Source organism: Homarus americanus, unplaced genomic scaffold (genome assembly GCF_018991925.1).
Source record: "Homarus americanus isolate GMGI-L3 unplaced genomic scaffold, GMGI_Hamer_2.0 scaffold27052, whole genome shotgun sequence".
Classification (NCBI taxonomy): Eukaryota; Metazoa; Arthropoda; class Malacostraca; order Decapoda; family Nephropidae; genus Homarus; species Homarus americanus.
Window position 1 is genome coordinate 260614 of NW_024730165.1, and position 21887 is coordinate 282500.

A 21887-nucleotide genomic window follows, 5' to 3' on the forward strand; every position below is an offset into this window, starting at 1 on the left:
AGCAAGAGGTGTGTGTGTGTGTGTGTGTGTATGTCTGTCATTCAAGGAAGATTTGAACTCAATTTACTGTGATTTTAGAGAGAGAAGGGGGGTGGCGGACTGAGGTGACTTGTGGGAGAGAGAGAGAGAGAGAGAGAGGAAACGTGGCCAACAGAAGATGATGCAACCCTGAAAAATGGGAAACTCGATATAGCTGAATGTGAGATGGGTGAGGAAATGGTATGACAGATTGTGGGAGTATGTTATAGGAGTGTTAGTGAGTAAAAGTGGAGTGTTAATGCATGTTGAGAGTGTTAGAGAGTATTAGGGAAGTGTGAGTTTGTGTTAGGTGGTGCTAGGGAGTGTTAGAGAGTGTTAGTGCGTGTTATAGAGTGTTAGTGAGTGTGTTAGGGAGTGTTAATGCATGTTAGAGAGTGTTAGAGAGTATTAGGAAGTGTGAGTTTGTGTTAGGTGGTGCTAGGGAGTGAGAGTATTAGTAAGTGTGAGAGAGTGTTAGTGTGTGTTAGGGAGTGTTAGAGAGTGTTAGTGAATGTTAGGGAGTGTTAGAGAGTGTTAGTGAGAGTGTTAGGGAGTGTTAAAGAGTGTTAGTGAGAGTGTTAGTGCGTGTTATAGAGTGTTAGTGAATGTTAGGGAGTGTTAGGTAGTGTTAGAGAGCATTAGGACGTTTTAGAGTGTGTTAGGGAGTGTTAAGGAGTGTTAGCTTGTGGTCGGGATTGCTAGTGCGTGTTAGAGTGTTAGAGTGTGTTAGGGAGTGTTAGAGAGTGTTAGGAAGACAAACCTAACCTAACCAAGCCAAACCTAACCTAACCTAACCTAACCCCCGTCAGGTAGTATTAGGGTGTTTAATCTTCAGGTAAAAGAAGGTTGGATTATCTTTCTGTGATCCATTTGCTGTAGGTAAGAGACGTGATCACAAGACACTGGATGGAACTTTAAGCTGAACGTTTACTAAGCTGTAGTTTGTTGAGCTTTATTTATTTTACCCTTGTGAGTTAGTGTTTGTGTCATCGTGGATATTTGTATAGCTTTAACTCTTTACTTATGCTGTATGGTGTCCTGATTAATTATTTTTTTTAGATAATCGGTTTATTTTCTTGTATATTCACACACACACACACACACACACACACACACACACACACACACACACACACACACATTACTAAACATTGGTACTCAGATTAATATAAACATCACGAATTAATAAAAACACAAGAAGTCATTAACAACACCGTAATCACCAGCCAATAGGAAATTAATGAGATGTGAATTATGATAGTATCTTATTAAAGTTGTTTATATATAATCGAGTGATGAGTAATGGTGGTGATGTTAGTGGTGATGATGATGATGGTAGTGGTGGTGGTGGTGATGAAGGGAATGGTAGTGGTGGTGGAGGAGGAGGTGGAGAAGGAGAAAAGGATACCATGACCTAACTTCCCCCCTTCAGTGTCCAACTTAAGTGTAAACAATAACCAAGAAACATGAGAAAGTGAAGGTGAAAAAGGTTGATTAAACACGATATTAAAAAGGTAAACAAAAGATGTAAACAAAAGATGTAAACAAGAAAATATAAAAGATGAGAAGGTAGACAAGAAGTGTTTACGAAGAGATAATAACAAAAATTAATAAATAGAAGATAAAAGCAAAATGGCAAGTGATGATAAAGATGACAGTGTAAGATTGGCACTGGACCCACAATAGTACCGGACTCACAATAGTACCGGACCCACAATAGTACCGGACCCACAATAGTACCGGTCTCACAATAGTACCGCACCCACAATAGTACCGGACTCACAATAGTACCGGACCCACAATAGTACCGCACCGACAAGAGTACCGGACCCACAATAGTACCGCACCCACAATAGTACCGGGTAAGGAGTAAGTACTGGGAGGTGTCGCGTGATAGAAGTAATTATTGTTACTTTAGAGGACAAGGTCGAACGCGAGAGCTGGTGTTGGCGGCAAGGCGGTTGAAATCTTAGCCCAGTAGAGGATGACGCTGAGGGCAGGAATGAACCAAAGAAGAGGAGAAAGATGCCACTGATACTACCACCAAGACCTGTCTGAGTGATGTGTGTACTGGTGGTAGTGGTGTTAATGGTGGTAGTGGTGTTAGTAGTAGTGGCGGTGATGGTGGTGATGGTGGTTGTGGGAATGTTGTTATTGTTGTTGGTCGTGTTGGTGCTCTCCTGTTGTATTTGTTGTTGTTGATGTTTTTGTTGGTGGTGTTGTTACCCGATTTTTTGAGTTGTTGTTGTTGTTGTTGTTGTTGTATATTAAGCCCTAAAACCTCCTGCTGTTGATGTTCATTGATGTTGTTGTTGTTGTTGTCTTTGCTTTGTTTGTGTCCACTTCTCTTGTTTCTTTATCTCATCAATTCTCGAGCAGCTGTTATTATTTTACACGTTCGTTACTCCGCATATAAATTATTTTCTCCACCAACTACATTTATATAAATATTTATCCACATTACAATGATATACAACACTTATCAACATTATTTATATATATATTTTTTATCCTGTATATAATTTGAAGTTTATCACAGGAGTCGTCAAAAGTTAAAAAAAAAATAATAATATACAGCTTCAAGAACAATAGGCCACGGGAACGTTAGACCAGACAATAGAATTTTAAACTTTGAAATATAAGAAGAGTTGAAGATGATGTTACGGCTGATGTGGTCCTATTTAAGGGGTGAGGGAGGGAGGGAGGGAGGGAGGGAGGAATAATGACCTTCAAGTTATGTGAAAGTCGTAAAGGAGATTCAGATAAGGGTGAGCAGTAACATGGTAACTTAATATTTGTGATAGCAACTATATTCCCTTGGCTCCTGTTCTCTCTCTCTCTCTCGTAAACACTTGAGGGAGAATATAAGCAAAACATTTCTTAATCTGAAATCAAACACCAAAATTGCTTTTACACGGATTATATTATGTAAGGAGCGAATGTTTAGTAGTTGTGAGGTGACTGAAGATTTGTGAGGTGAGGATCGTGAGGTGACTGAGGATTTGTGAGATGACTGAGGATTCGTGAGGTGACTGAGGATTCGAGGATGGGAGGTGACTGAGGATTTGTGAGGTGACTGAGGGATCGTGAGGTGACTGAGGATTTGTGAGGAGGTGACTGAGGATTTGTGAGGTGACTGAGGTTTGTGAGGGTGACTGAGGATTTGTGAGGTGACTGAGGATTTCTGAGGTGACTGAGGATTTCTGAGGTGACTGAAGATTTGTGGGGTGACTGAGGATTTATGGGGTGACTGAGGATATGTGGGGGTGACTGAGGATTTGTGAGGTGACTGAGGATTTGTGAGGTGACTGAAGATTTGTGAGGTGACTGAGGATTTGTGAGGTGACTGAAGATTTATGGGGTGACTGAGGATTTCTTAGGTGACTGAGGATTTCTGAGGTGACTGAAGATTTATGGGGTGACTGAGGATTTCTTAGGTGACTGAGGATTTCTGAGGTGACTGAAGATTTCTGAGATGACTGAGGACGTGCGGGTAGGTTGCATCACTCCTTCTCATTAACCACACACCTAACGCCTTAAATTTCACCCACACCGAAGGAGAAGAAAACGCCACCGTCTCGTATCCCCCCCTGATAGACACTAATCTGCCGTAAATCATGCTAACAAAAAGCAATAAGATGGAAATCTGTGGAAAGCCGAGACACCCGGACTAATGTAAGCTGACCTGCCCTGGGGCCTCAACTCCCAACTTGTAAAAACACGACAAAACTTTATCCCCCGAGGAACTTTATCCAATACGAATCACAACCCTTCCTACTGTGACTATATTAAAACTCGGATTAGTTAGAGTGTGTGTATAGGTTGTTATATAGAGGTATTTAGGTTTGATATAGGCTTAGGATATGGCAAAAATCAAGGGGCGACGTGGCACCAAGCGGAGAGTGTCAAGTTACTCCTCGAGACGCAACAAGCGACAATGAACTCTGGGGTTGTTAGTGAGACCCTGCTTATATAACGCCCACCCTACCTCCATCTACAGTCTACAACCTAGCACACCCTACCTACCTCTCTCTACACCCTAGCACACCCTATCTACCTCCCTCTACACCCTGGCACACCCTGCTTCCCTCTACACTATACTCTAGCACACCCTACCTCCTTCTACATCTACACCCTTACACACCCTACCTCCTTCCCTCTACAGTCTACACCTTAGCACACCCTACCTACCTCTACACTACACTACACGCTAACACACTCTACTCCCCTCTCCCTTCCTTACACACCCTACCTACACCACACACCCTAGCACACCTAACCCTCCCCCTAACCCCCTCTCACACCCTGGACATTCATCTTCCCATAAAATAAATTAAAAATGACATTAAAATTATTATTCCCATATCGTTACAAGTATTTAATTATCGGGATTGTTAAAAACTTTACTAAAATTACAACTTCTACCATAGATTATAAAAATACAGAATAAAACCTCGTATACTACATTACAAAAATAGTGAGTTACAGTAATTTCAAACTTTATACTGAAGACGTTTGTATTATTCACTATATTTTCTATAGTTGTGTGAAGTATTTTATATCTAGTACAATAGGTAAATGTTTGTATATCATTAACTAGATATACTTAGTGTACATTGAATAACTTAATAGTGTATAAAAGTTAAACCATGTTAGATGTAACTGATTCTCTCTCTCATCATCGCTATTAGTGTGATACCAGACCTCAGACAAACTCCTCCACTATTCTTGTTACTTAAAGACCTGTTGAAGCGCAGTGATACCTCATAACGTCACTTAAATACCCATTGAAGCGTAGAAATACATCATAACATCCCTTAAAGACCTATTGAAGCGCCCTAATACATCCTAACATCCCTTAAAGACCCATTGAAGCGCCCTAATACGTCATAACATCCCTTAAAGACCTATTGAAACGCCCTAATACATCATAACATCCCTTAAAGACCATTTGAAGCGCCCTAATACATCATAACATCCCTTAAAGACCTATTGAAGCGCTCTAATACATCATAACATCAACATGGCCAAAATATGATAAGAAAACAGCGCCTCGACAAACCACAGACGCGATCGGTCCTTCCCTAGTGAGATACCTAACACCTCCCCGGCCCGAGGCGCCCTCCCCTCATGCTTGGGTCCTGCCTCTCTCTCTCTCTCTCTCTCTCTCTCTCTCTCTCTCTCTCTCGTCTCCACTTACTCCCTCCTACTTTCACTCCTTTAATCTACTTACACATGGTTACTGTTCCTCCTTCACACACACACACACACACACACAAAACCTGTCCAGATGAAGATTATAAGAACCTGTCATGAGGAAGACGGAACAGTAGTTGTGTGTGTGTGTGTGTTCTTGGAGGTCATCATGCAACTGTACACCCCTGTCATACTTTCTTCTCTATCTCCTTCACACATATATGGACTGACTATTTCCCCACCACACACGACTCACAACCCACCACCACACAACCCACTACCCACAACTGACCACCACACAAAGCACGACCCCACGACTTATTGATAATGAAATCGTTTATTCAGCTCGAAAAATAAAAACGCCAAGTAAACAATAACAACAGTGAGAAGGCTGACCTAAATGAGAGCCTGAACCTATTATATACTGTACAATTATCTCAAGGAATTATTATACTATAAACATGTACTATCATATGGATTACAACATGTTACTTTGGTGTTATATTTATATGACATAATATTAACAACTGCAGGCAAGATTATGTCATGTGGGTCAAATATATTATCATTGGCAGTTGTTAGTTCAATCAACGTGAGAGTATATAATATTTTTTAGTTAATGATACAGTAAAAAAAAAGAAGAAAAGTAGAGAATTGTTGCAAATATCTTATTACTTAGACAATAGAAGTAAGTTTACTCGCTTCCTTTTCCTCCTCTTCGCTTCCTTTTCCTTTCTTCTTTCCCACCTGTCTTTCTTTCCCTACCCGCATCCTCCTTATCTTTCTTCCCATTCCCTCCCAAGTAAGGTTCCTTCTTTCTTTCCTTCCTTCCTTCCTTCCTTCCCCTTCCTTCCCCTATCCTTATCTTCCTCCTCCCCTCCCTCTTCACGTCTCCTTCCTTCCTCTACCCTCTTCTTGCTTATCTAACCTCAAAAGCCGATTCTACTCACACCATCCCAACAGGCAGCCAGACACACAGACACACACACACACACACACAGACAGAACCCCCACCCCACACACACACGCAGACAGAAAGGAAGAGAGGAGGGGGAGACGGGGGAGGGGTGGGGGGAGGGGGGGGGCAACAGAGCACCCAATTCTCAGTGTGGTAATTTCACCTTGAGTTCGCTACTACCTTACCACCATCACCAATATATTATGCCTCACACTGGGTATAAACTCTCAGTCCTCTTCTTGTATTCCTTGTTCTGTTGCGTCCACTTTTCTTTTTAATTTCCTTTCTTTTCTTTTCTTTTTTCATCTCTGTCGATTTTGGGGGGAAGGGGGGGGGGTGTGTGAGGAGGGTGGTGTGAAAGATGTTTTTATTGTTTATTGTGAAGAGTTGGTCGAATTTCATGTATAAATAATGTCCCTATAGGTGATGTGTGGCCATAATATTTTTTTTGTTTTTGTTTTCTTCGTTGGTGAATATTTTAGATTTTTGTCTCGTCTGTATGAGGTTTTATTTATTATTTATTTTCCGAGTAACAGAATGATTTAGTGATCATGAATTCGTCTAGTAACATCAACAATAACAACAATAACAACAACAACAACAACAATCACTTAATTTTACTACGAGCATCTTGAAATAACAATCAATACCACTACTACTACCACTACCACTACTACTACCACCCACGACGACCACACGCCGCTGCTACTTTTAATAATAACAACAATCTTTATAACAACAATCACCATCCTTCCTGCTCCTAATGGTACTTACGATACTACTAACCAACTAATACTACCACAACTATAACTATTTGTTTACATCAGTTACTATTACCACCACTGTTGATATTATCTCAAGAGTTTTGTTGCTTCAATCTCCTTCATTGTTCTTGTTCTTCTTGTTCTTCTCTTCCACTTTCTGTTGTTCTTCGTCTTTTCTTATTTTTCTTCTTCTTTGTCCTCTATCTTCTTATTCTTCTTCTTCATTCTTCTTCTTCTTCTTCTTCATTCTTCTTTCTTCCTTCCATTCTTCTTCTTCCTTCTGTTATTCATCTTCTCCCCTTTTCTTCCTCTTATTTTCCTGTTGTTTTCCATTTTGTTGTTATTCTTCTTCTTCCCTCTTCTTCGTCTTTATTGCTGTTTTTCTTCTCCTGTTGTTGCTGTTCTTCTTCTTCAGTTCACAATCCCACACCGCTGCCACCACTTCATCTGGAGAACAACTCTGGTCTTTAGTTCACATTTCTGGATAATCACAACAGGAGCCGCTGAGTTCAGAATCACAGGCGGTGTTGTGGCAGAGAGAGTTCACAATGCTTTCGTCTATTGGCGTCATTATTGTGCAGAAGCGGGGTGGTAGTGGTGGTGGTAGTGATAGTGGTAGTGATAGTGGTGGTGATAGTGGTGGTGATAGTGGTGGTGATAGTGGTAGTGGTGGTGGTGGTGGTGGTGGTGGAGGTAGTGGTAGTGATAGTGGTGGTGGTGATAGTGGTAGTGGTGCTGCTGTGCCATAACTGCCACGTGATTTGACCTGACCTGATCTAACTTACCATAACCTAACCTAACCTAACCTAACACCTGTATTTGTACCTGAAGATGTTTATTTAAGACTCGGTTGTTTTTGTCTTGTGTTTGCTTCTCTTAAGTGTTATGTGTTACTTCTGTATCATACTGTAAAGTGATGCTGCTCTCACTGTAACGTGCTGTAACACTATGCCGCCTTTGACTGTAACGGATCGTAAGGTGATGCTGCTGACATTGAGCAAACGTAACAGTGTGTTATGTTACTCATATGTGACTGTAAGTTGCTGAAGTGACTGACTGTAACTCACTCATGATCGACTGTAACTTACTCATGTTTGACTGACTGTAACTTACTCATGTTTGACTGACTGTAACTTACTCATGATCGACTGTAACTTACTCATGTTTGACTGACTGTAACTTACTCATGTTTGACTGACTGTAACTTACTCATGATCGACTGTAACTTACTCATGTTTGACTGACTGTAACTTACTCATGATCGACTGTAACTTACTCATGTTTGACTGACTGTAACTTACTCATGATCGGCTGTAACTTACTCATGTAACTGGCTGGAGTGTATAAGTTACCACCCCTCACTATATTTGGGTTAAACTTGGTGCATAATTAATGTAAAGAGAGAACCCTGGTGGGGGATGCTGTTACCATCACGTCATCTCCGGTCAAAGGTCAGGAACAACGGCTTGCCACACCGAGTCCCCCGCCCCTCTCCTAGCCCCCAGCCCTCTTACCCTACCCCCTCTCCGTCACTCCAAGTCCTCCAGCCTTCTTCCCAGCCCTCTCTTCGCAGTCTTCTCCCCCCCCCCTTCCCCTCTCCCAGTTCCCCAGTACTCACCTCTGTCCCTTATTCCCATCACTCTTCTCCCCAGTTTTCAGTCCTATTCCTCACCTTCCCCTTCTCTTAGCCTATCCACCCACGCATCTCCCCAAGTCCTCTCCCCCAGGCCCTCGATCCTCTCCCCAGCACTCACCCCTGTCCTCCATCCCCATCATTCCTCTCCCCAGCCCCCTCACCTTGTCTCTCCTCATCTTTCCTTCTTCTCCCCCCCCCACCGCTCCTCACTCCTCCTCCTTCCCTCCACTCCTCTCTCTCTCCCAACTTCTTCCTCCTTCTACACTCAAACCTCTTCTTCCTCCCCTGAGTCTTGCCCCTTCTCTCACTTACCCGCCCTCTCCATCTTCCCTCCCTACCCCATCCACCCTCTCTTCAACCCCTCTCATCCCCTCTCACACCTCCTCCTCTCCCCTTACCTCTTCTCTCAACTTTACTCTCCATTTCTTCAATTATTCTGGGCTACATAATCTTCTTCGACCACTGATCTTCTCTCACTCCTTCTACCTCTTAAGTACAGTCTACAACAACAACAACAACAAAACAACAACAGCAGCAACAATATAAACAACACCAACAATAACATCAATTTTCCTCGTGGTTTTAAGGTCAAGATGAAGGTCACCGCATTGGAAAGGTCAACCACCAACCATTATATTACAGAGATCACATTGATTAGGTTAGGTTAGGTTAGGTTAGAGTGCAGTATTGTGTAGTGCTTATCTTGATGAGAGAGAGAGAGAGAGAGAGAGAGAGAGAGAGAGAGAGAGACCGAGACCATCATGGCTCCTGCAACACACACACACACATTGGCTTCCCTCTGAACAGTGACTAACACCACCGACACACGTACACACTGAGCGTTGTGTTTCTCTGGTGTGGGTATTACCAGAGCACACAACCTGATGCCTTATAACCCAGTGGGAGTCACGTGTCCTAGAAGGCTCTCCTTGTTACTCTGGCCGCGGGGATATTCGTCTCGGTGCCGGAAGCGGATCTACTGTACGTTATGTTAGGTCCTTAGTGGAGGTGGTCAGTGGTTCTCGGATGTACAGTAAATGACTCTTAATGCCCTGAAAACGTCGTGGTTCTTGTGCTTGTGATCCTGTTGTTGTTATTTATCTTATTTACTTAATGGCCATCTACTCGAGGTGACCATGACGAAGGGAGGAGGCCACTGAAGGCGTTCTTGATAGTTTTTTGGCAAGGTCCGGTGCTAGTTTTGATTCCATAGCTTGCGCTGGTAGACTGCTCCATAGATCCACCACCCTCTGAAGTAGTATTTACATATATTTGTTCTGCACGATAGAATAAGTCGACTTCTATTGTGTAAATCGCGACCATGGCTTTATTACACAGGTTCGTTATATACGGTATATATACACACAGGTGATGAACACTCTTGAGCTGACTGACTGTCGAGAGGTTCAGCCAGGTCACTGATGCTTCGAGTTTATTATTGTGTTCACCTCTCATTCACCTAGTTCACCTCTGATTCACCTAGTTCACCTCTCATTCACCTAGTTCACCTCTCATTCACCTAGTTCACCTCTCATTCACCTAGTTTACCTCTCATTCACCTAGTTTACCTCTCATTCACCTAGTTCACCTCTCATTCACCTCTCATTCACCTAGTTCACCTCTCATTCACCTAGTTCACTTCTCATTCACCTGCCACCTGCCTAACTGACTCCCTCAAGGTAGTCAGTCAGTCATTCTCACCACATCCCGTTCCCGCCTAATCCCTCACTCCTTCCACCATCTGCTAAGCCCCTCCCCTCCTTCTCTCCCTCCTTCCCTTCCTTCCTCATCTGACCTCTTTCCCCTTCTCTTTCATCCTCTGTCTGTGTTTCTCCTCTTCATCCTTTCTTCCCTGTCTTATCTTTCCCTCCATCTTCTTTTTTTTTACGTTATTCTAAGATCTTTTTATTATTGTTGTTATTCCCCTTTTCGTTATAATTATCGCAACGTTGAGTCAAATGTTATATCAGGTCGCTTATAAACATCGTATACGTCTTAGTAACAAGAAAATATTACTTGAAAATAAATCTAACTTGAATTTTTTTATATACAACCATGAAACAATTTTTTTTTTATATGTGTGTGTGGACGAGTGAAGACCTGGAAACATTTTTACATGAAGTTTATTTTTCACTCCCCAACAACAACACACACACACACACACACACACAGAGGAGGTGGGGGTGGGGGGGAGGGGTATGTTGTCTGGTCCCCTCCCTACCCCCAGTCTCCGCCCCCGGCATGGTAACACGAGCAGCGGCCGTTTCGGGGGAATAATGGGCTAAGCCACTGGTTCTTTAGTATTGGGTTACCGGTGCTCTTGAGTGTTGGGTTACACGGGCCGCTCACCTTACTGGGTTCCAGGGCCAAGTTCCTCGTTGCCTGATATTCCGCGTGTGGTGTTTGGTTGTCTCTCTTTCTCTGCAGGTCACCGCCACTACTACCACCATCACCGCCACCACCACCACCACCTACCTACCACCACCACCACCACCACCACCACCATTTCTTCTTAGATTTCCTCCTTTAAATAACAAACTAAAAAAAAAAAAGGTATAACTATTGATTTTTTTTTAACTATATTTACCAACCTAGTGTGAACGCCTCAAGATGTTTATATATAGTCATTGAAGCGCAGTAATACATTATAACATCAGCGTAATGCATAACATCAACTTCTTTTAATGAAATAACTCACACGAGGGAAATATACATATAATTCTTATAATTTTTTAATGTATCGGTATATTTTAATCTCTTGTATTGTATGACGTAAATTTCTTGATTCTCTTAATAACAAATACTGAAAAAAACACATTAATAATATTTTGTGTCATTGCCTTCTTAAAATATACAATAGCCTGTTTAAGATAGCACTGTCACCTCATAGCTATTATCGACCCTTATATTATTTTCAAGTCACTCTGAACACGTACTCACATCACTATTAAAATTTAAGCCAAGTGTGTAGACCATTTTTAAGTCACTCTGAACACGTACTCATGTCAAGTGTGTAGACCAGAATGACACGTCGGCTGTAATAATCCAGATGATGTTATGTAAATGATTTTCTCAACCTAACCTAACCTAACCTAACCTAACCTAACCCAACCAACCTAACCTAACCTAACCTAACAGTATCTATAAGGTAGAATAAGTGAGTCGCAAACCTTGGGAAGTTCAACCGTGTTCACAGTGTTGTTGTTGTTGTTGTTGTTGCTGTTGTTGTTGTTGTTGTTGTTGTTGTTGTTGTTGCTGTTGTTGTTATTGTTATATTTTTATTGTATTTGTTGTTATTGTTATTATTGTTTTTATTGTATTTGTTATTGTTATTGTTGTTATTGGTTTTATTGTATTTGTTGTTGTTATTGTTGTTATAGTTAATGTTATTGTTCTTGACTCATCTCGTCATCGTCTACATTAAATTTCATTCTTGTTATGAATTTAGTTTTTTTATTAATACTTCTCTGATGTGACCCAACTGTACCTGTGTTCACTTTCCTTTATTTTTCCTCCCCTTTTTCCTCTCTTTTCTTCTATTTTTCTCCCTTTTCCCCACTCCTTTTCCCACTCATTTCCTCCCTTTTCCCTCTCCTTTCCTCTCTTTTTCCTCCCCTTTCCTCTCCTTTCCTCTCTTTCATTTCTATCCTCTTTCACTTACTTCATTGCAGCTTATCCTTAATGTTTATTTTTCTTATTTGCAACTTTGAAAGCTCGAATTCTGTACACCGTTCTGTCATTTGGTCGTTGTATATGTATGTATGTATGTATGTATGTATGTATGTATGTATGTATGTATGTATGGTTGAAGGTCACTATGAAAGCGTGAACTTCTATCATGGGAAAGATTAACTCAAAACAAAAGCAAATATTCAGGAGATATTATTGTTGTTTATTATCTACCTGACTCTAGTAGGCTTTATCGGGCAACCTAGTGTACCAAGGGAAATTGACAATGTTAAATAAGTACCGTGAAAAGAACAGGTTTAATATTATCGTATCTTTTAAATAGAGGATAAGAACCTATTAAATTTAACTTGAGTCAACGAAAACTAAACATAGGTTAGGTAATTAGGTCATGTTCAGTTACGTATGGTTAGGTTGGGTTAGGTTAGGTTAGGTTGGGTTAGGTTTGGTAAAGTTGACTCGTGTTGTGTGTAAAACATATGAGGCAACTGGACCTGTTTGTCTTACTCCTGTTTCCCTCACACCCAAATACTGTGACCACGAGAACCTGCCCGAGGTGACTATAGCTCTGTAGTAGATTAATGCATGTATTAAAGTTGATGTGATAATATACAAGTAACATAAGAAATACAAATATAATATATAATAACTAGGTGGGGAGAAGGTCATACTACAGGGCATTTCAACATAGTGACAGTGCAAAAAGGTAAGATTGATTGGGAGTGAATACACTGGTTGATTACGAGTTGTTGATAATTTTTACAATGGTTGGGACTGGGCTGTTCTTATAGTGATCAGTACGTGCTCGTATGGGCTGGATGTGGTTGAGGTGTTGAACAGCAATTCGCGGTTGTTTGTATGTATGTATGTATGTATGTATGTATGTATGTATGTACAGTATGTATGTGTGTGTATATACATTATGTGTGTGTGTGTGTGTGTGTGTGTGTGCTCCCTGGGCTCCCCCTGCCTGAGGTATCTCGTTGCCTGCCTCACTCTCACCTCCCGACGGGCAACTCGGTTTCTGCCCCATCTGCCTCACGCCCGGTAAGTTGACACTCCCGTAAGGGCTCAACTCTCACGAGATGCCGGCTGGAGGTCGGGGCCCTGGGCGGAGTCCTGGCGTGTCGGGGTGCATGGCTGGGGGCACACACGGACGGAGAAAAGAGAAAGAGAGAGAGAGAGAGAGATTATCAAACCATGGCGAACGTTTCCATCATGGCGAATGTTTCTATCATGGCGAACGTTTCTACCATGGCGAACGTTTCTATCATGGCGAACGTTTCTACCATGGCGAACGTTTCCATCATGGCGAACGTTTCCATCATGGCGAACGTTTCTACCATAGAGAACGTTTCTACCATGGCGAGCGTTTCCATGGCGAACGTTTCTATCATGGCGAACGTTTCACCATGGCGAACGTTTCCAAATGACGAACGCTTCTACCATGGCGGACGTTTCCATCATGGCGAACGTTTCCCATGGCGAACGTTTCCATGGCAACGTGGCGAACGTTTTATCATGGCGAACGTTTTACCATGGCGAACGTTTCTACCATGACGAATGTTTCCATCATGGCGAACGTTTCTACCATGGCGAACGTTTCCATCATGGCGAACGTTTCTACCATGGCGAACGTTTCCATCATGGCGAACGTTTCCATCATGGCGAACGTTTCTACCATAGAGAACGTTTCTACCATGGCGAGCGTTTCCATCAAGGGTAGGGTAGGGTAGGGTAGGTTAGGGTAGGATAGGGTAGAGTTGGTTAGGGTAGGGTAGAGTTGGTTAGGGTAGGGTAGAGTTGGTTAGGGTAGAGTTGGTTAGGGTAGGGTAGGGTGGAGTAGGGTAGGTTAGGTTAGGTTAGGTAAGGTTGGGTTAGGTTAGGTAAGGTAAGGTAAGGTTGGGTTAGGTTAGGTTAGGTTGGGTTCGGTAAAACTAGGGTGATTAATCTCCAGGTGATCCTAAGCTTGAAATGAACTGTATATCCAAGTTGGGATCGAACCTGCGCCTCTCAAGATGAAGACGAGTGTGGTACCGTTAAACCATAGTCATTTCTAATACACTATCTCTTATTAACTACCCCCCCGAGCTGCTTTGGTGGCAGAATATCTAATATTGTGTCACCCCCACCTACTCTACCCACCATCCCAAATTGTTGTAGTTGTAGTCGTCGTATAATGTTGTTGTATGTTGTTCTATTATTGTTGTGGTGGTTGTATGTTCTTGTATTGTTGTTGTTATTGTCGTATAATGTTGTATGTTATTGTATTGTTGTTGTTATTGTCGTATAATGTTGTATGTTATTGCATTATTGTTGTTGTTGTTGTTTTGACATATTTCTCATCAACAACAACTACGAAAAAAAACCCCAGATCATTAAGCTGGAACTAATGTTGTCAGGTCTATAAACACTTAAAACGACTATTAGCAATTAACAAGAAATAATGAAGTGTTATGATGCTTTTACTTTTATTTTAGTAGCCAGGTGTGTTGAGTCAGGTAAACAGGTTAGGTTAGGTTAGGTTAGGTTAGGTTAGGTTAGGTTAGATCAAATTAAGTCTAAACTATAAATCTCCTACTTTTCACATCCAATTTTCCCCCCATGACCTTAACTGACCTGGGACCAACCTGCCTTACATAAGAGAATAAAGCGGCGCATTATTTTTCGTCAGCGTTATCACCATCATCTCAGACCTCCGCCGTCAGGGTAATTATAGCCAAGCCGGGAGAGCGACGCCTTTCTTCCTTATCAGTCACTCATCTTATGCTGTTCTCTCAAGTGTCCGCTGTTCGTCCAAGTAGTGAATATTGCAAAGATGTGTGTGCGTGTATGTGTGTGCGTGTGTGTGTGTGTGTGATATAAACTATGAGCAATAAGCCTTAGTTACTGATGACGTATATCACTGTCTTGTCAACATGTTCAGTCGTCTAACATATCGAGTAAAATGAAGACTTGGGAGAGTTATGGTAGAAGGATCCGTTTCCCGGAGTTTTGGTGCTGGTGGGTTGTAAGGGGAGCTTCTCACCAGGGGGCGCTGCTCCCAGGGGCTGCCCGCTGTCACACGATCTCCCCCTCTCCCCTTCCCTTAACAACCCCCTTTTATCTCCCCTTTCCTTCAACAACCCCTCCTCCCTTCCACCTACTTTTTCCTCTTCATCCCCTTTCCACCAGCCCCTTCCACCTCCTCTTCCTTCACTAACCCTTCCACCTCCTCTTCCTTCACGAACCCTTCCACCTTCTCTTCCCTCATCAACCCCTTCCCATCTCCCCTTTCCTTCAACAACCCTCTCTCACATCTTATCTCCCTCTAACTTTCCCCTCAACAACTCCTTCCACCTCCACACCCCCCCCCAACTCTCTGTCCCCACCTCCCCCCATCAGCCTAACCTTCCGCCTCTTGCTCCATGCTAATGATTACCTTATCAGTGTTCCTGGTATGAAGAAACGGACAAAACAGATTTTTTTTTTAAAGCAACATGGACATAGACTTAACAATTTATTTTCAATGTTGTAGTTATAATGTATTCCTACGTTTCGATAACTAGAATCATTAAGCGAGTAGAAATTAGAAAACAGAAGAGATTTATGGTTTAAATAAAATAGGATTAAATCTCACCGAATCTTGGCAGTATTAGTGAAATTGCAAAATCCCGAATACTCAACCTTTGGAAACTATCAGATACTTTTAGTTGTGTTTGTCTCAGATTTTAAGACAAGAGATTATTATATATTTTTTTTACGTAAACCTACAATCTCAATAACACGCTGGAGTACTTTGAGTTTAATACCCTCCCTGAGCCAGCTACCTTGAACCTCAGTAGAGTCAATGGTGTTTTGGCTTCTACCCGGCTGAGTCTAACCCCTGGCCAGCTGTATACTACCTCTTCTCTCGAATTTATGAGACAACAACAGCGGTCCGTCCCTCTTAAGATACTAATCCTTTCCCACGATGCTTGTTTTTGTAGAGGCGTGTTATACAAGAGCCTCTCTGTAGAACCTGACTCAAATGAATGATTTGTGTGTCGGTCCGTAGTTGGGTTTATTAAACTTAAGGCTGCAGGTTCATTTGTTTATACTAGGGCGTGGTACTCGTGGTAGTCTATACATACAGTACCATCCTCCTTACCAAGACGACACAAGTTTATATAACATCTGATATTTGTTGTGTAGACTGTAGTGCATTGATTCACTTAAAAGTAATTATATACGTAAATACCTTAACTTATTGAAAAATGAATACATACAGTATATAATTATTTACATTGGTTGAGACACTCACAGATATATAAACAAAAATGGGTTACTCGCAGACCAGGTGTGTTAACATAACGTATTCTAGACGATGTTACTTGAGATGAGGAAACATCAGGTGGACTAAACGGACGAAATCGAAATGGAAAAACAAAATAAAAAGGTACTGAGCAGGTGATGTGTTTCTTCGCGTGCCGAGAGAACGAAAAAAAAAAACACACAGTGGTGAGGTAGACAGGAAGACAGATGACCCACGCCGGCTATTGGTGCGGTGGTGGTGGTGGTGGTGGCGTCACGTCTACCCCCATACACTTAACGCACCACGCCCCATCTCACACCACCACCACCTTAATGGCACTATATTTCTCCACCTTTAAATACCTTATGCTCCCTTGGTCACTACACACATACATTTACCCATAACATAAAACTCTATTTGTCTATGTTAACTGATTCTACAAGATATTTGTCGGGAAGTTATCTTTAAACCGTTCATTAAAGTTATCATCCAGTTGAAGTTAATTATTCCCTATGTATCAGTACAGGTGTCTAGATGTGTGTCTTAGATTACCATGTATGCAAGAAGACATGTATAGAGCCATAGAGTATGTGGCTAAGTTAAATTAAACTACACAATTTTTCTTCATTATGACGCATTTATTCTCTTCTGTACACAGGATATTTTATTGGTCTCTCCCTCACACGGTAAACAGTACATTTTGAAAGCTTTACCTCTTGTGTCTGATAGTTTAGTGTTTTGAGGCTCCTGATTTATCGTGTCTGTCTGTATGTCTGTGTCTGTGAAGGTATGTTAAGTGTTATAAGACGATAGTGTAGTAGTGTATTGTGTTGACTCTACACTAACTAGCCGTTAAGGAACAAGATGGGTCATGCCACGTCAAGCACAAACGACTGGGTTCAAAGTACATTTTTATTAAGTACCTACACAGTGGCCCATAAATTTTAGTGATTTATAACATATCGAGGAGGTGGTCGACACAGTTGGATGGTATGGGATCCGTTATTTCACGCCGGACAAAGGATCTGACACCATCTTCTTGTTCTCAAAACTTTAAATTTCAGCTAAAATACAAGAATCTGATCTCCCATAACTGCCTGAGCAAATGGGTTCCCTAGAATAACACGGGCTCAGTTACTTCCTTGTTTTATGTCTGCTGTGTGGAAACTCATAAATTTTGTTAAGGGGACCAGAGAGGAGGCTCGTTTTAGAACACCGACGAGGATTGGTCAGGAGAAGCCGAGTGTGTGTGTGTGAGTGTGTGTGTGTGTGTGTGTGTCTCGTCCAACCCCACGTCTGTAAATATATTCTTTTATTAACCATCTTGACGAAAAGTTCAACCTGGGATGGAGACTCTTCACGTGATTTATTATTCCATCAATTAAATTATATACATTATGATTGATGTTTACGCTATTTATCTTGTTTATAGACGCCTTTACACTACACGTAGATCCAAAATTACCCCTCCTCCTCCTCCCCCCCGCAGTAAGTGATGTCTTTACTGATGAGCTTCACGCCTTGGTCACGGCCATCAGGGGAGCCCTTCAATATGTGTCCGGGAGAGTAAGTGGCTGCCCTGAGTTGTTGCTTGTCATTAATTTTTCGAGGAGTTATTAAGTCATTAGTCCGACCTGGGGGAGGGGGGGTGGAGAGAAGGAGGGAAAGGGGAGGAAGTGGAGAGAAGGAGGGGACGGGAGGGAAAGGGTGGCCTTACCATCATATGATTAATATTATAAATTACTTACAAATAAATGAAATAATTAACCTGATGCCTATCTACCAATTTACTATTGATGTCCTAACCTAACCTAACCTAACGTAACCTAACGTAACCCTACTCAATTTAATGTGAGGAATGTTTGAGATCTCTGCCGCGTAGCCTAACTAAGCCTAGGTGGTCGAACGCCTTACAAGATCACTCCATCGTATCTCCACTCTAAGGCTCTAAGGCTCTAAATACCCAACTACTCTTCTCTTACTGGTATTTTAGGCTTTTGGGAATTGTTGTTGATAATCCTGAGCCATTGGATTAAGAGAATACAGCTACTAGAGATTAACGGATTACTTGGAGGATTAGTTCCCTCCTCAACTTATTTCATCGGATGATCCAAACACCTTAACGTTATACCTGGACGGATCTAAGTTACGTGAGGTTAGGTTAGGTTAGGTTAGGTTAGGTTAGATTAGGTTAGGATGGTTCATCTCCAGGTGAAATAAGCTTGGAAGAAGAGAGAGGGATGAGGAGGAAGATAGGGTGAAGGGAGAGGAGGAGGGAGGAGGAAGAAAAATGGGGAGGGGGGAAGGGAGGGAAGGGGGAAGGATAGTGGGAACGGAGAGAAAGAGGGAGCGTGAAGGAGAGAGAAAGAGGAAGGGGGGGGAAGAGGGGGGTAGAAGGATAGAAAGAACGAGACAAATCTCTCAGGTGATCAGTGTAAACATTATTAAGATTCCACTACACGTCAATAAGGTGAGCGAGTGTGGGAGATTTTGACGTTAATGATAATAGATGATGAGGGTGGTGGTGGTGAGGGTGGTGGTGGGAGGGGTGAGGGGTGGTGGTGGTGAGGGTGGTGGGTGGTGGTGGAGGGGTGGTGGTGTGGTGGTGAGGGTGGTGGTGTGGTGGTGGGGGTGGTGGTGTGAGGTGGTGGTGGTGGTGGTGGTGGTGGTGGGGTGGTGGTGAGGTGGTGGTGGTGGTGGTGGTGGTGGTGGTGGTGGAGGGTGGTGGTGGTGGTGAGGGGTGGTGGTGGTGGTGGTGGTGGTGGTGGTGGTGGGGTGGTGGTGGTGGTGGTGGTGGTGAGGGTGGTGGTGGTGGTGGTGGTGGTGGGTGGTGGTGAGGTGGGTGGGTGGTGGTGGTAGGGTGGTGGTGAGGGGAGGGTGTGGTGAGGGTGGGTGGAGGGGGTGGTGGGGGTGGTGGTGGGTGAGGGTGGTGGTGGGAGGGTGGTGGTGGTGGTGGTGGGTGGTGGTGGTGGGAGGGTGGTGGGGTGAGGAGGGTGGTGGTGGGTGAGGTGGTGGTGAGGGTGGTGGTGAGGGTGGTGGTGAGGGTGGTGGTGGTGAGGGTGGTGGTGGAGGGTGGTGGTGGTGAGGGGTGAGGTGGTGCAGCAAGGCGAATGAAATGACTCTTCAGCTCGTTTAATTAAATCCTTTGGGTTTTTTTTTTTGGTGAAGGTAATTCATCCTTGTGTCTAATTATCTTCCATCTTTATCTGTCTAATTATCTCTGTCTATATAATTGTATCTGTTTACTTTATTATCCTTGATTTTTTTCTGTTTCTCTCTGCCTTCTGTAATTATATGTAATAATTATTCAAACGTAAGTTATTAAGAAGTGTGTGTGTGTGTGTGTGTGTGTGTGTGTGTGTGTTAATTCTGATTGTTGTTGATTTGTGTATTTATTAAACTACATAACATGCTAAAGACCTTACTTGTTGAAGCACAGTCATACATTATAACATCAACACGACTTTAAACTCAATTATTTAAAGTTCTTCTAAAATTACCCTCTGACAGGTACCAACCAATTCATGAACGAAGGAAGAAAAAGCGATAACCAGAAGATTCGTTCCCTAAGCATACATCAGGTGGGATTAGGTTAGGGTTAGGGTAGGTTAGGGTAGGTTAGGTTAGGTTAGGTGGAATAAGCTTGGGGACTAATGTTCAGGTAATGGTGGTGGAAAAAGTGTTGGGAGGGGCGCGGGAGGTAGTGAAGGCGGGCAACTCGACACTGAGGTGGACTTGGCTCGGCTCCCAACCTAATATTAATAAGCTATGTGGCTATATATATTTCTATGGAGTTTTGAGAGAGATTAAGTCTATGGACCAGCTGGCCAAACAGGGTGAACTCAGGTGTGTGTGTGTGTATGTGTGTATGTGTATGTGTGTGTGTGTATGTGTGTATGTGTATGTGTGTGTGTGTTAGTATCCTGGTGATTTGATATACTGTATACACACACACAGACACACACAAACACACACACACACACACACACACACACACACACACACACACACACACACACACACACACACACTATAATTTAATACTTTATAAAAATTATCATTTATCTCTTAACACCTGAATTACTAAGTTGCTTTACCAGATATGATGGCTTACGACACCACCTTTTGGCTTCCCTGACGAACATGACACAGGCTCTTCATAAATAGTTTGATCCATTTTAAAGAACAATAACTTCCTAAACATTATATATTGACCACCATTGATATAATTCCTTAACAGTTCATAAGTCAGTATTATGGATTACGATATTATTTTACGAGTTACTGTCCATGGAATAAGGCTTTCCACTAAACACATTAATGTTCGGGGAAAATTCACTATAACATCAGGACTTGTAATTTCCAACCCCCCCCCCCCAAAAAAAAATACTCCTGGTCAAAATTAATTAGCTTAAATGTACAAAAATCTCTCTTTATCACCTGTCAATATAATTAATTAGTTTCACAGTAAGAGGTTAACTATGTTTTAATTAAAGATGGCGTATAACTCAGGATTACTTGACGTATTATAAAACTCAAAAACAGTCTATGTGATAACGAACTGTGATGGTGAAGGAGTGTGGGTACAGCACAGACATGGAACTAAGACTCACTTTAGAGGACCAGGTAAAGACCCAGTCGACCTTCCTCTACCTGTCTGCCAGTGAAATAATACCTTGGTGACACAACTCAACCTGCCACCTGTGGAGAACACCTCAGTTAACAAGCAATGTAAACCTAACCTAACCACAACAAAGGTCATACACATTTTCCTCAATATATCAAAAAACTTGTAAAATTGACCTTGTGAATTAGATAAATTGTACTCACCTTAATAAATTACCTGGTTTTCAATTTGGTCTGATTACATACACTCATATTATATATAGATATACTTTCTTAGCTCTCGTCTACCTTGATGCTCGGTCATATATCTTACAGATGTCGGTCTAATCTCTCAAGATTTATATGAACCCCAGCTAACACAAATCTCTCTCCCTCTCTCTCTCTCTCTTCGTCTCTGTTTTTTTCTCCTTATTTACCCATTTATTTCGCTTTCTCTTTATTTATCCCCTTCTGTCTGTCTCCCTTAGTCATTCTAGTTAAATATCTTGAAGTAGAATCACAGCAAATTGACTTCACCTGCGTTAATTATTTTCATTCTTGTGACTCTCTCTGTTACCTGTCACACCTTGAGGCATATATCAACTGCATGTCATCAGGTGCCATCCAAGTGCTATTTATAATCTGGAGCTGTGAGTCAATACTGAGTCATGGATGTTGTTGTAATGTGGGGCTGTGAGTCAATACTGAGTCATGGATGTTGTTGTAATGTGGGGCTGTGAGTCGATACTG

General features: G+C 42.2%; 1 protein-coding gene across 3 annotated transcripts in view; it reads left to right on the forward strand.

Annotated features, from left to right (window-relative positions):
• Positions 1-21887, forward strand: part of LOC121866906 (pollen-specific leucine-rich repeat extensin-like protein 2) — a 63165-nt gene that overhangs the window by 30779 nt on the left and 10499 nt on the right. The gene's annotated exons all lie outside the window — the stretch shown is intronic.